The following is a 13,228-nucleotide window of genomic DNA, read 5'->3' as shown; positions in this document are numbered from 1 at the left end:
AGATTGGAAGATGTTCCTTCCTGCTTTATTTTCTGAATGAGTTTGTGTAAACGTGGTGTTATTTTTTTCTTCTTAAATATTTTATAGAGTTTATTAGTGCAGCCATTTGGTCTTAGAGTTTTCTTTGTTGGAGTATTTGACAATGAACTCAATTTACTTAATAGATTTAGGGCTGTTTAGATTTTCTATTTTATTTTGAGTCAGTTTTGCTAATGGTGTATTTAAAGGAATTGATCCATTTCTTCTAAGTTGTCAAATGTATTGAATAAAGTTGGTTGTAATATTGCATTATTTTCCTTTTATTGTCTATAAGATCTGAAGTGATAGCCCCTTTTTCATTTATGATATTGGCATAGTAGTTTGTGTCTTTTCTTTTTTTGTTCTCCCCTCTTCAACAGTCTAGCTAGGAATTCATAAAAATTTTAAAAAATATTTTCAATGATCCAACTTTTAAAAATGCCAGCTTTATTGAAATGTAAGTCACATAACATATAATTCACCCATTTATAGTTTAATTCAGTGGCTTTTAGAATATTCACAAAGTTGTGCAATAATCATTTCAGTCAGTTTTAGAATATTTTCATCATCCCAAAAGGAAACCCCGCAGTTACTTTCTTCCCAATTCCCCAAGTCCTAGGCAACTGCTAATCTTCCTTTCTATACAGATTTGCCTATTCTGAACATTTCATATAAGTGGAATCATATAATGTTTGGTATTTTATGACTGGCTTCTTTCATTTAGCATGTATTCAAGGTTCATCCATGTTGTAGCATTCCTTTTTATTGCCAAATAGTATTCCATTGTGTGGATATACCACATTTTATTTGTCCATTCATCATTTGATGGACATTTGGGTTGTTTTTACTTCTTATCTATCATGAACAATGTTGCTGTGAACATTTGTGTACAAGTTTTTGTGTGGAGGTATGTTTTTGTTTCTTTTGTCTGTATTTCTAATAGTGGAATTGCTGGGTCATATAGTAAGTCTATGTTTAACATTTTGAGGAGCTATCAGACTGTTTTCCAGAGCAGCTGTAGCAACAGTGAATCAACTTTTAACTTTTTTAATGTTTTCCATTTTATTGATTTTTACCCAATATTTCCTTCCTTCTAATTACATTAGGTTTACCTTGCTCTTAAATTAGAACTTCACCTCATTAATTTTGAATTTTTCCTTGTTTTTAAATATAAATATTAAAGCTATACATTTTTCTCTAATTCCTCCTTTAGCTGCATATTGCAGATTTTGATATATTTTTATTGTTCATTTCAAAGTATTTTCTAGTTTAGAAATTTCTAGATATTTGTAGTTTTTCTTATATATCTTTCTGTTATTGATTTGTAGGTTAATTTCATGGTGCTCAGAGAAAATATTTTGTAGTATTTCAGTATTAAAATTTATTGAGACATTTTATGGCCCAACATATGCTCTATCTTGGTTAACATACCATGTGTACTTGAAAAGAATATATATTCTGTGGTTATTGAGTGTAATGTTCTATAAATGTTAGGTCACCAGGCCAAATCTGGACTGCTGCCTGTTCTCACACGTAAAGTTTTATTGGAATACAGCCATGCTCATTCATATCCTTATTTATCTATGGCTGCTCTTGCTCCATTACGTAAGAGTCAAATAGTTACAACAGAGACACTCTGTGGCCCACAAAACTGAAAATATTTACTATCTAACCTTTATAGAGAAAGTTGCTCACCCCTACTCTACACCTTTTATGCCCTTACTGAATTTTTTGGTCTAGTTCTGTTAATTACTGGGGAAAGGTATTAAAAGTCTCCAACAATGATTGTGGATTTGTCTATTTTCACTTGAGTTATGTCAGTTTTTGCTTGATGTATTTTGAAACTCTCTTACTGGGCACTTATACATTCATCATTGTTCTGTCTTCCTAATAAATTGATCCTTTCATCATTATGTAATGTCCCTCTTTATCTTTGGTATTACTCTTTGCCTTGAAGTCTACTTTGTCCGATATTAATAAAGACACTTCAGATTTCTTATGCTTACTGTTTGTATAGTGTACTTTTTCTATCCTTTCTCTTTCCGTGTATCTCTTTCTTTATATTTAAAATGTATTTCTTATAGGTAGCATATAGTTGAGTCTTACTTTTTTATCCATTCTGACAATCCTTGCTTTTTGACTGGAGCTTTTAATACATTTATATTTTTCTCTGACTGCTTTTAAGATCTCTTTTACCACTCTTTAACAATTGGATTATGATTTGCCTTTTTGTAGTTTTCTTCATATTGTCTATTCTTGGGGTTTGTTAAGCTTCTTAGATCTGTGGGTTTATAATTTTCATCAAATTTGAAAATTATTTGGTCATTATTTCTTCAAATAGTTTTTCTGCTCCAATCACACATACATTAGGTCTCCTAAAGTTGTCCCAGAACTCACCAGTGCTTTGTCCATTTTTCCCTCCTGTTTCTTTTTTCTCTCATTTTGCATAGACTTTGTTTGTTTTCCATATCTTCAAGTCTTCAAGTCACTAACCTTTTTTTTCTGCAGTGTCTAATCTGGTGTTAATTTTATCAAGTATATTTTTTATCTCAGATATTGTAGTTTTTGTCTTTAGAAGTTTGATTTGGGTCTTTTTATATTTTCCATGTCTCTACCTAACATTTTAAATCTTTTCTCTACCTTCTTCAGCATCTAGAATATAGTTATCATAACTTTTAATATCTCTCTTTGATAATCCTTTCATCTTTGTTATTTTGGGATTGATGTTGATTGAATTTTCTTCTCATTATACATCATATTTTACTGTATCTTTGCATACCTGATAATTTTTTATAGGGAGCCAGACACTGTGAATTCTACCTTGCTGGATGCTGGATATTTTTGTATTCCTGTAAATATTCTTGAGCTTTTGTTCTGGGATGCAGTGGAAATTACTTGGAAACAGTTTGAGTGTTTTGGATTTTGCTTTTAAACTTTAATATGTGGGAACAGAGCAGCTTCCTTTAATTTAGGACTAACTTTTCCCCTCTACTAAGGCAGTACCCTTTTGAGTACTCTGCATAATGTTTCATGAATTATAAAGTTTTCCACTCTGGTTGGTGAGAGAATATGAACTACTTCTGGGTCTGTGAACCCTGGGGATTGTTCCTTCTGTCCTTTACCGGTGGTTCTTTCCTAGAGGTTCTTTTCCTGGCCTTGAGTATTTTCCTTATACCCATATGCTGAGTACTCAGTTAAGGCCTGAGGGGACCTTCTGCAGGTCCCTGGTGCTCTATCTTAGTGGAGCTCTCTCCTCTCCAGTGTTCTGTCTTGCAAACTCTAGCCACCTTGGCATTTCAGACTTTCATCTTCATCTCCTAAGCTTAGAGAGCTATGATTGGATTTAATTCTGTCATTTTTATCTTTGCATCCTGGTTGTCCCATCTGTTTTTTGTTTTTGTTTTGGTTTTTTTTTGGCGGCTGACTGAGATGGAGATTTGAACCCTATCCCTTCTGTTTTTGTTTGTTTACTTGTTTTGTTTCTCTGTTTTCCTGCCTTATTTTAGACCAATTGAATATTTTTAATTTCTTTATTGGATTTCTAGCTATACCTCTTTGCATTATTTTGTTTTTTAGTGATTTCTTTTGGAATTACAGTGTATATATTTAACTTTTAACAGTCTAGATAAAGTTAATGTTGTATTACTTCATATAAAACTTGAGAATCTTGGAACTATATAGTTCTATTTATGGCTAAACTTCATGCTATACTTGTCATCTGTATTACATCTGTATGGCTCACCATAAAATGTTATAATTCTTACATTAAGCATATTAAAATACATTTATGTGTATTTTAAATAAATTAAGGTATGAAAATTAGAACTCTTTCATATTTACCCCCACATATTTAGCATTTCTAGTAGCCTTCATTCCATCTGAAGGTTTGAGTTTCCTTCTGGTTTCATTTCCTTCCAGTCTGAAGAACTTCCTTTGTTTCTTGCAGTACTGGCATGATTGTAATGAATTCTGATTTCACTAATCTGAAAGTATCTTCGTTACACCCTCATTCTTAAAACATATTTTCTCACATAAAGAATTTCAGGTTTATTTTCCCCCAGCACTTTGAATATGTTGTTCATTGTCTTCTGGTATCCAGGTTTCTAATGAGAACTCAACCATTATTTGTATTGTTCCTCTGTGTGTAATTTTTTGTGTTTTCAAATTTTTATTTTTATCTTTGATTTTTCAAAGTTTGATTATGATGTACCTAGGGTTTATTTCTTTGTGTTTATCCTGCTTGGGACAGTGAGCTTCTTAAATCTGTAAATGTATGCCTTTTGCCATATTTAGGAAGTTTTGTGTAACTATTTTTTCTACCCCATATTTTTCTCTGCTTTCATTCTGGGACTTCAGTTACACATATTTTAGATATTTTGATATTCTTTCACAGGTTACTGAAGTTTTTGTTGTTTTTTCTCTTTTTTCTCTCTGTTCTTCAGATTAGATATCTTCTTCTGGTCTATATTCAAGGTCCTTGACTCTTCCATAATTTCTAATTTGGTGTTAAACCCATCTTGAGACTTTCTTGTTTTAGGCTTTGTATTTTCCAGCTCTAGATTTGCATTTAGTTGTTTACAATTTTTATTTCTCTGTTGAGATTTCTTATTTGTTCAATCATTACAAATATCTTTTCTTTTACAGTCTTGACCACAGATATAATAGCTGCTTTAAAATCCTTGTGTATTAATTCCCAAATCTGGGTCATTTCAGGACTGGTCTCCTTTGATTATATTTTCACATTTTCCTCTTTCATCATGTATGTAGTACTATAGTTCTCAAATTTTTTATCATAGGACCCTTTACTTTAAAAAAGTATTGGGACTTCCCAAAGAGCTTTTTGTTTATGTTATTGATATTTACTGCATTAGAAATTAAAACTGAGAAAAAATTTAAATATTTACTAATTCATTTGAAAATAACCATAATAAAACCATTTGTTATATAAATAACATTTTTATGAGAATAATTGTGTCATTCAAAATAAAGAGAAATTTAATGAGAATAGTAGTATTATTTTATATTTTTGGTCTGATGTCTGGCTCAGTAGAAGAATGCTAGATTCTAATTTCTTCTCCCAGTGTGTTGTTTCATGTTGGTTTGATTGAAGAATGTGAAGAAGATCCAGTTTCACACAGGTAGATAGTTGGAAAAGAAGGGAATATTTTAGTAGCCTGTTTAGGTAATTGTGAATATTCTTCTCTTACACTACACCAAAACTTGACAGATAGTAGTTTCTTAAAGGTTGTTTGCAGTGTGGAATCTGAAACTGTATCAATGAAATGTTCATACTCTTACATTAAAATTCATTGGTCCATATTGTACTTTGAATGGATCTTTTACCATTTTGTAACATCATGCATTGTTCATTTAGAAAGTAATGGTTTACTGAGTTATGCAGATCTCCCAAATGTTGACATTTTTATCAGTATCAGCAAATCACATTCCTTCGTATCACCACTCATCTTGTTAGAAGAATCTCTAAAGCTAATAGTAATGGATATGTTTCTTAAAATTCTAATTCTCACTTAAAATTAAGCTCAAGTTTTGTCCTTGACAACAAGTACTTTCAGTTGTTTTCTCAGAATTGACAAGCTCAGTTCATTTTCAGTAAAATGTCTGCCAAAAGCACAAATGTCTGTCAGTTGTTCTTTATAGTAAAAATGATGTTTCACAAAAAAAGTAGCTGATTCAGAACTATCACAGTGCTTTCCTCAAGACAATCATTGTGCTTTTGTATGCAGTAGAAGTGCTTTCTGCATACTTCATAATTTGTCACACAGATTATTAAAGATATATGTAATAATTCTTACTGTTTCAGCAAGGACATTCTTATGTGAAGCTGGCTTCTTTTTTTTTTTTTAACTGTGGGTATGTGGCCATGAAGAATGCAATGATGACTAGCACACTTTAATGACACTGCCTTGATTCATGCTAAGGGAGCAGCAGTTTAACCCACTGTTGTTTTCACATCATCAGTTCAAATGTCAGTACGGTCTTTCCAAGGTAAACCATGTTTCAGCATGACTTGTGTTTGTCATCAAGCATTCACATAAAAGAATTCTTCAATGATTAGTTGGTTGACACTGGACACATACAAGTAAAGCAGCAAACTCAACCTTGTCTGTAGATTTTTCTATTAGGCAAAAGTACAGTTTTGCAGATGATATATTAATTATATTTATATTTACAGTTGAACCTTTCATTTACCAAGTTACTGTACCATAGGAATGTGGCTGTGTCATAGTTTCTTTTACTTCTTTTTCATCTAACAGGCATTCAGCAACAATGCTTCTCTAGCCAATGAAATTCAGTAACTTGAGGTGCTTCGGTGACTTTCTTTTCTAGTATGAAATAAATAGCTTTTGGCTTTTAAACTCGTCACATCTATATTTAAAATAAAATCTAATTTTTTTTTCTCTGCACTGTGAATGATTGTTTTCAAAATGGCAATCACTTCCCTTGTATAAGATACAGTAAGGTAAATTATTAACATCTGTAAAGCTAAGAGAAAGGTAACTTTCATTGTATTTTCACTTGTTATTTATATAATTTTACACAGTATTTTTTAGAGTAGATTTCTCTTTTCCATAAGTTAGAGAACTCTGTTATCAGTTTCATCTTTTTCAGTATGCAGTTGTGAAGTGAGAAATTGAGTTCTCTATTTTAGTGTAAATATTATCAGAATCTAAAATGATAGTTTTAGAGAAATTCAAAAATGTACTTGTATTAAAAGTTTTCAAAAAAATTGTAAGTTTTATTGCCATAGAAGACGACAAAGTGGTTTTTTGTGTGTTTCCTTGTAGGCACAAGGAAATCTTTGGGATTTCAAGTATATTGATTTATTGGATAGTAATGAGGTTACAGAAATTATAGCAGTTAATTATAAGAGCTCAAACTGCTGTAGTGTACTGAGAACAAATGGAGTTGATCTTGTTACACACGCATATTAATACCTAAAACCTTAAAAATTTTTAGGAAATATAAAAATACAGGTGCATACATTATATCAGAGTGATGTTTTCCTCAAAAATCATGTAGCCTCTGGAAAGCTCTACTGTACACTTGTGAGAGAATGAGAGAAAAAAGGGCAAAAACATCTTAGTGTTACTATGAAAATAGTTTTGACCTTGCAGACCCCTTGAAGGGTCTTGGGGCTCTCAGAGATATACAGACCATATTTTGAGAATCATTGGTCTAGTACTTTTAGATTATATTGTAGAGACATTGAATAATATGCTGTTGAGATTATGGATTGTTATATTCCTGTTAAGACTATTAATTTTTGTTTTAGCAGGCAGTTCACTTGGCTGAACTCAAACTCCAAACTCTGTCTCCTCTATTCAGTTCTTTTAGTCCTGGCTAGGTGGTTTAGAGTTCACCTCATACATGCCTAATGCAGGGATCAGCCAGAGTTTTGAGTGGAGTTTATATTCAGAGTTTGTGGTTCTCCCTCCTTGGTTCTCTCCTCTCTGGAATTTTTTCCTCACTTTCCAGCTGATGTGGCAGCCACAAATTCCGTCTTCTTTGTGTTTATTCGACCAGTACTGCAGGTTTCTATCCAAAGTAGCTGTTTTCTGATTGGCTTTTCTCCCTGTGGGGAATCTGCAAAGACGCCAAGAGAAAAAGTGGAGATATATGCTGGGCTCATCTCAATGTGCCTCCTTCTCTACAGAATTTGGACTCCTCAAATGCTGCCTGTATAGGTTGATCTCCAATGTATTTAAACAGTTGTCATCTGTGTTTTAACCAGGTTTTACAATCGTTCTCATAAGGAGGATTAGTCTGATAGAAGCTATTCCCTCAGGGCCATATAAATAGGAGTCCTGAGGCCCAGAATTGAATGTACTACTTCATATATGCTCTGGCTAGTGCAGAGTTGGATAAGTATTTCCCCAAATAATATCTTAATTAATGCTACTTAATATTGCATTAGGTTTTTGGCAGTCATATCCCATTATTGGCAACACTTGTGGACATCCAAAATTCCCCTCCCCCATACTCTGGTTTCTCTTCAGATCGTATAAATCTTTCGCCTTTTACCAAAATTCCCCTCCCCCCACCCTATCCCTATTTGAATTGCCTATTAAACCACGTCTCCTTTGTCTAGTAATAAAGTATTTCTTTGTTTTTAAAGCTGAACACAGTACTTTCCCTTATCCTTATTTAATTTTGGTTTGTTTTCCCTATCATTGAAGCCTCTTGAATCTTTCAAAGCTTGATCTTTTTTCCCCATTCACTTTCCTTTCAACTTTATATTATTTGAATATACTGTTTTGTTTGCTGCCATTTTGTAATAGCTATGGAAAGCATCACCACTGTTCTTTCTGAAAATAAGTAGTAAAAAGTTACTTCTTTAAGTAAGGGGACACATAAAGCTAAATTTTGTTTTTCTCACAAATAATAATTCTACTTTTATTATCAATTTTTTGAGAAAATATGTAGTACCCAAAAGATGCTGTGAATTTAGTTATACTTTTAAATGCTCTTTTTTGTCATTCACAATAATTTACACATACATATGAAAGAGTATTGAACATATTTGTTTGGAACAATTTTTAGTATGCTTGTGGATTCCTGTCCATGCAAGAATTCAGACCCAGTGATGAGAAACCACTGGTCAGTTCATGGCTTACTATTGTAACAGACTTCTACTCCTCTTTGTTTTTTAATTAACTTTTTATTTGGAAATAGTTTCAAACTTAGGAAAGTTAAAAATTAAAAAATAGTGTGTGTGTATGGATGTGTGTGCGTGTACATATATACATATACATTTTTTCTGAACTTTTTGACAGTAACATTGTGGCCCTTTACCTCTACCTAAATACCTCAGTGTCTATTTCCTAAGAATAGAAATATTCTCTTATGTAACCAAAGTACAGTGCAGTTATTTTTAATATCCCAATTTTGTCAGTTCATATTCCAATTACAATTTTCCGTATTCTAATAGAATATTCCAATTTTATCACTTAGCCTAAATAATATTCATCATAGTATTTTTCCCCTCAATACATAATTCAGTTTAAGGTCAAGAATTGCATTTAGTTGTCATCTCTTTGGCCTTTAGTTTGATGGATGTGGTGAGGGTGGCTCTCGGTTCTTATTTAGCTTCAGTCTTAGGCAGGTCCTCTGCACCTGGACCTCAGGTTGGGGCTCTCTCAATATTCTTGCTTCTATTCTCCAGCTCCCTACCTGTAGCAACCAAACTGTGCCTTATGTCTCTCGGTGGTGGGTGGCATTTTGAGTGGTATTGAGAAAATTTATGTGGAAGGTAAACAGTTTGGAAAGATATGTTGAAACCAAGGGAGAGATTTTAAGTAAATTAAATTCTGTGTGGTCCAGTCCATTTGCTAGATGTGGGCTGCAAATTTGGCATTAGGTTTTCTAGAAGCCAATTCCTATTGGGAAACAAGATCAGTACCCTGATTTACAGTGTCCCTAAGGTAAAAATAAACTAATTGCTCATGGGAGGTATCATTTGGCTTGGTATCAAGATCAGAGAGATATACATATCCCTCGAGTCCTTATAAAGAGGACACTATTGATTAACATCCTCAATAATACCTTTACTGTAAATAGGACAATGGTTTCACAAGACTCTTTTTAAAATGTCCCTCTACATAGGCCAATTGCTTAATAGTTAGTATATTTCCATGAGGGGCAGGAATTGCTGGTTTTGTGTTTGCTGTTCAGGCTTTATTCTAGGATAAACTCTAGAGATTTATTTGTGGAACCCTTCTTCAGATGAAATTTTGTTAGGGAGCCCCATATGTAAAATAGAAAAAAGTGGAGTTGAAACGGGGTGGTCTACCTAAGGTGCTGCTAGCTCGGCTCTCTCCCTTTTCTCATTTTTCTGAGTCTCTTTTGCACCCTGCAGAATGACTAGAGCCTTGAGTACATCACAGAAACTATCTGTCTAGAAAAAATGGATTGCATAGCCTCAGATAGTTCTCCACAGATATATCTACATGAACTGAATTTTGATTTTGTCCTCTGTTAGTATTTCTACTACATTTATTTTAAGTTGTCACCAATTTTTAAAACTCCTTATATTGTATCACTCCCTTATTCTCAGATACTGACTTTTTCTTGTACTTAACAAGTAAAACTTATTATACTTTCTACAAAAGCAAAACAATATAAAGCAAAAACCCAACTTATCTACATGTATCAAAGAAAGAGATGATTCTTTTCTTATTTCATGCTAATATCTCTACCTGTCCTTTGGATCCTGTCATTTCCTACCTCCTTGGGACTGTGTTCCGTTAGTTACCCTCATCCTCTGGAGCCAGTCTGTCCTTCTTTACTGGCTCCTTTTCTATAGCCTTAAAAAGAAAACCCTTCGTCTACCCAGCAGCCTCTTTTCCTCACTAGCTACCACCCCTTTCACCTCTCTTGCTAGGTTACACTTGAAAAAATAGCTTACATTTACTATTCTCTTTAATTTACATTCTTTTTATTTAAAAAAATTATATATAAATGTATGTAAAATTTATGTAGAAATGATAAACACTCATGTTTTCACCACCAAATTTAAGAAACAATATTACAATACAGTTGAAAGCCCCTGTGTACTCTTCGTTGAATGCATATTTTTCTCTCTCCTCAAGAGTAAACATTACCCAAAATTTGACGCTTATTTCATTACATTTCATTTTTACTTTTGCTACCTATCTACAGTCCCTAAACAGTATATAGCTGAGCTTTTCAACTTGAATACCACGAATGATTTATAAGTGTGCCAGGTGTTGATCCTCTCAGCCTTTGAAACAGTAGGCCTTATTACCAGCCGTGTTCATTTATCCCAGTGTACTATACAAATGTTATCATTTTTTGTGTGCATGACGTAAAAAAGTTGGGGAGCTTCGATGTATAATATTATTTTGTATATATATTTTAAAACTTTATATCAATACTATCATACTGTATGTGTTCTTTTCCCTTTTTTTTTGGTTAATTTCACATTTGTGAGATTTATTCATGTTAATGCAGGTAGCTTTTTTTTTTATTTGTGTTTCATTGATGTATGATATTCCATTATATGAATATATCATACTTTATCCATTTTCCTATTAATGGATGTCTATTTCCTATTAATGGATGTCTATATATATATATTTTTTTTAGGTAGTCTATAATTTCTTGCTTACAAATGATGTTACCAAAGATTCTTATGTCTCCTTACATGTTTTGTTTTACTAGAGAAATATGCCTTGGAGTGAAATTGCTCAGTAATAAGGAATCTTTACCTTTACCAGATTTTGACAATTTGTTTTTCAAAGTGGTAGTCAATTCTCTCACCAACATTTATTACACATTCCCTCTCTCCCTGACTGGTCTACGCATCACCTCTTAAATATCAAATTTATGTATATGCATGGGTCTATTTCTGGGCTCTCTATTGTGTCCTATTGGTTAGTTGTTTATTACTGTATTAGTAATAAAACTTTATAACAAAATTGTCAGGGTGGGAAATACCACCCTTTTGATTCTTCTCCAAAATTGTCTTATTCTTGGTTCTATGCCCTTCTCTGAAGCTTCAGAATTAGTTTGTTGAGCTCCACGTTTGGATTTTGATTGGAAATGTAGATATAACTCATTATTCAAATTTAGTCTATTCCTGAAACTGTGTAGATACTGAAGCTTCAGAGAACTCAAGTCTATATTTTATTATGTTAAGAGAATGAATAACTGGTTCCCAGTTCATCCAAAACCTCAAATAATTTCCCCCCAATTACAAATATCTTCTTAAACACCTATATAAGAATCCCAAGATATTCTGAAAAATATAAAGCATTTAAAAAAGCAGTTACTTAATTATTTAACACTTACTAAACCTGATAGTATGTTTCTGGACAAAATGCAGTGATAACTGTACAGTATCAGATATTCTTTCTGCACTGCTCCAAACAAGTACCATAATATAAATAATGAGAAAATATGTTACCGATGCAGGATGAATACAAATAACTCTTAGTTAATAACCAAGGCCATTTTTGAAATAATAATTTACTGATTGAAGAGTTGCCCAAGTGAGATTTGATGGTAAGAGGTGGGAGAAGGGGCTTTAATCACAGTTGCTGTTTAGTGGTGAGTCAAGTTGTATGGGAGGGAGCTAGCAAAGGGGCTCATGAGCACATCCAAAGAAGTGATGGACAGTTTTCTCTTCTTGGCTCCTGAGACTCCAGAAATAGATGGCTGTGAACCATTGTCTGAAGTCTTAGATCAAGCAATGACATGAAAAAAATCTCAAAATGGTTGTCCTTTTGCTCCCTGTTATGCAATGTGAGCATAAGATATGATCATGTCAAGAAAATAGCTGAAATACAACTGCTGAGTAGAGTGGACAAACTCAGATTCATAAGCACCATAAATATACACTCATGTAAATTCCTGGTAGTTGTTTTTTTAAATAGCGACTCCCCAGGGTTAAAAAAGGATAAACAAATAATCCCATAGTGAAAATTCTTCAAGTGAGGAACAATGGATGTGTGGATTAATTTGGAGAGTGTTGATATCTTTGCAATATTTGGTCTTTTATCCATGACCATGATTTTATTTTTCCACTTTAGTTTTATAATTTTTGTAATAAAGATATGTAGATATATAGGAATGCAATTGATATTTACATATTGCTCATTAATTTATCTATAGATTCTCTTGGGTGTTGTACATACACAGTCATGTCTTCTGAAAATAATGAAATTTTGTTGTATGCCTTTGTTTAATTTTCTTTTCTTATTGTGTTAGCTGTGGTTTTCTGTACATTGCTGAGTAGAAATGGTGATGATAAACATCCTTGTTCCTTATTTTCAAAGAAATTCTTCCAGTGTTTCACCATAGCTATGATGTTTGCTGTCTATCTTTGGTAGATACCCTTTATCAGATTTTAAAAGTTCCCCACGATAGGCAGTATCATATAATTTTTAAAAATAGTTAGCAATCCAGACTTTCTAGCCTGGTTGCCTGGACTCAGCTCTTAGTGTTACCACTTGCTTTTTGTGTAACCTTGGACAAATCACTTAACCTCTCTGTACCATTCAGTAGTTGTAAAGATTAAATTAATTAATATGTGTATGACAGGATTAAATGAGTTAATATATATATAACACTTAAAACTGTTCCTGGCATGTAGTAAGTGCTATGAATTAGCTATTTTTACAGTTACTTTTATAAATCTTCGTTTACTAAGAGATTTCTGTTGTCGTTG

General features: G+C 32.8%; 1 protein-coding gene across 1 annotated transcript in view; it reads left to right on the top strand.

Moving 5' to 3' along the window:
* Window positions 1–13,228, top strand: part of ETFA (electron transfer flavoprotein subunit alpha) — a 101,366-nt gene that overhangs the window by 64,009 nt on the left and 24,129 nt on the right. The window lies entirely within an intron of this gene.

The sequence above is a fragment of the Cynocephalus volans genome, chromosome 3, assembly GCF_027409185.1.
Source record: "Cynocephalus volans isolate mCynVol1 chromosome 3, mCynVol1.pri, whole genome shotgun sequence".
In the NCBI taxonomy this organism is placed as follows: Eukaryota; Metazoa; Chordata; class Mammalia; order Dermoptera; family Cynocephalidae; genus Cynocephalus; species Cynocephalus volans.
Note: the sequence above shows the minus strand (reverse complement) of the source record. Positions and strands in the feature narration are given on the sequence as shown.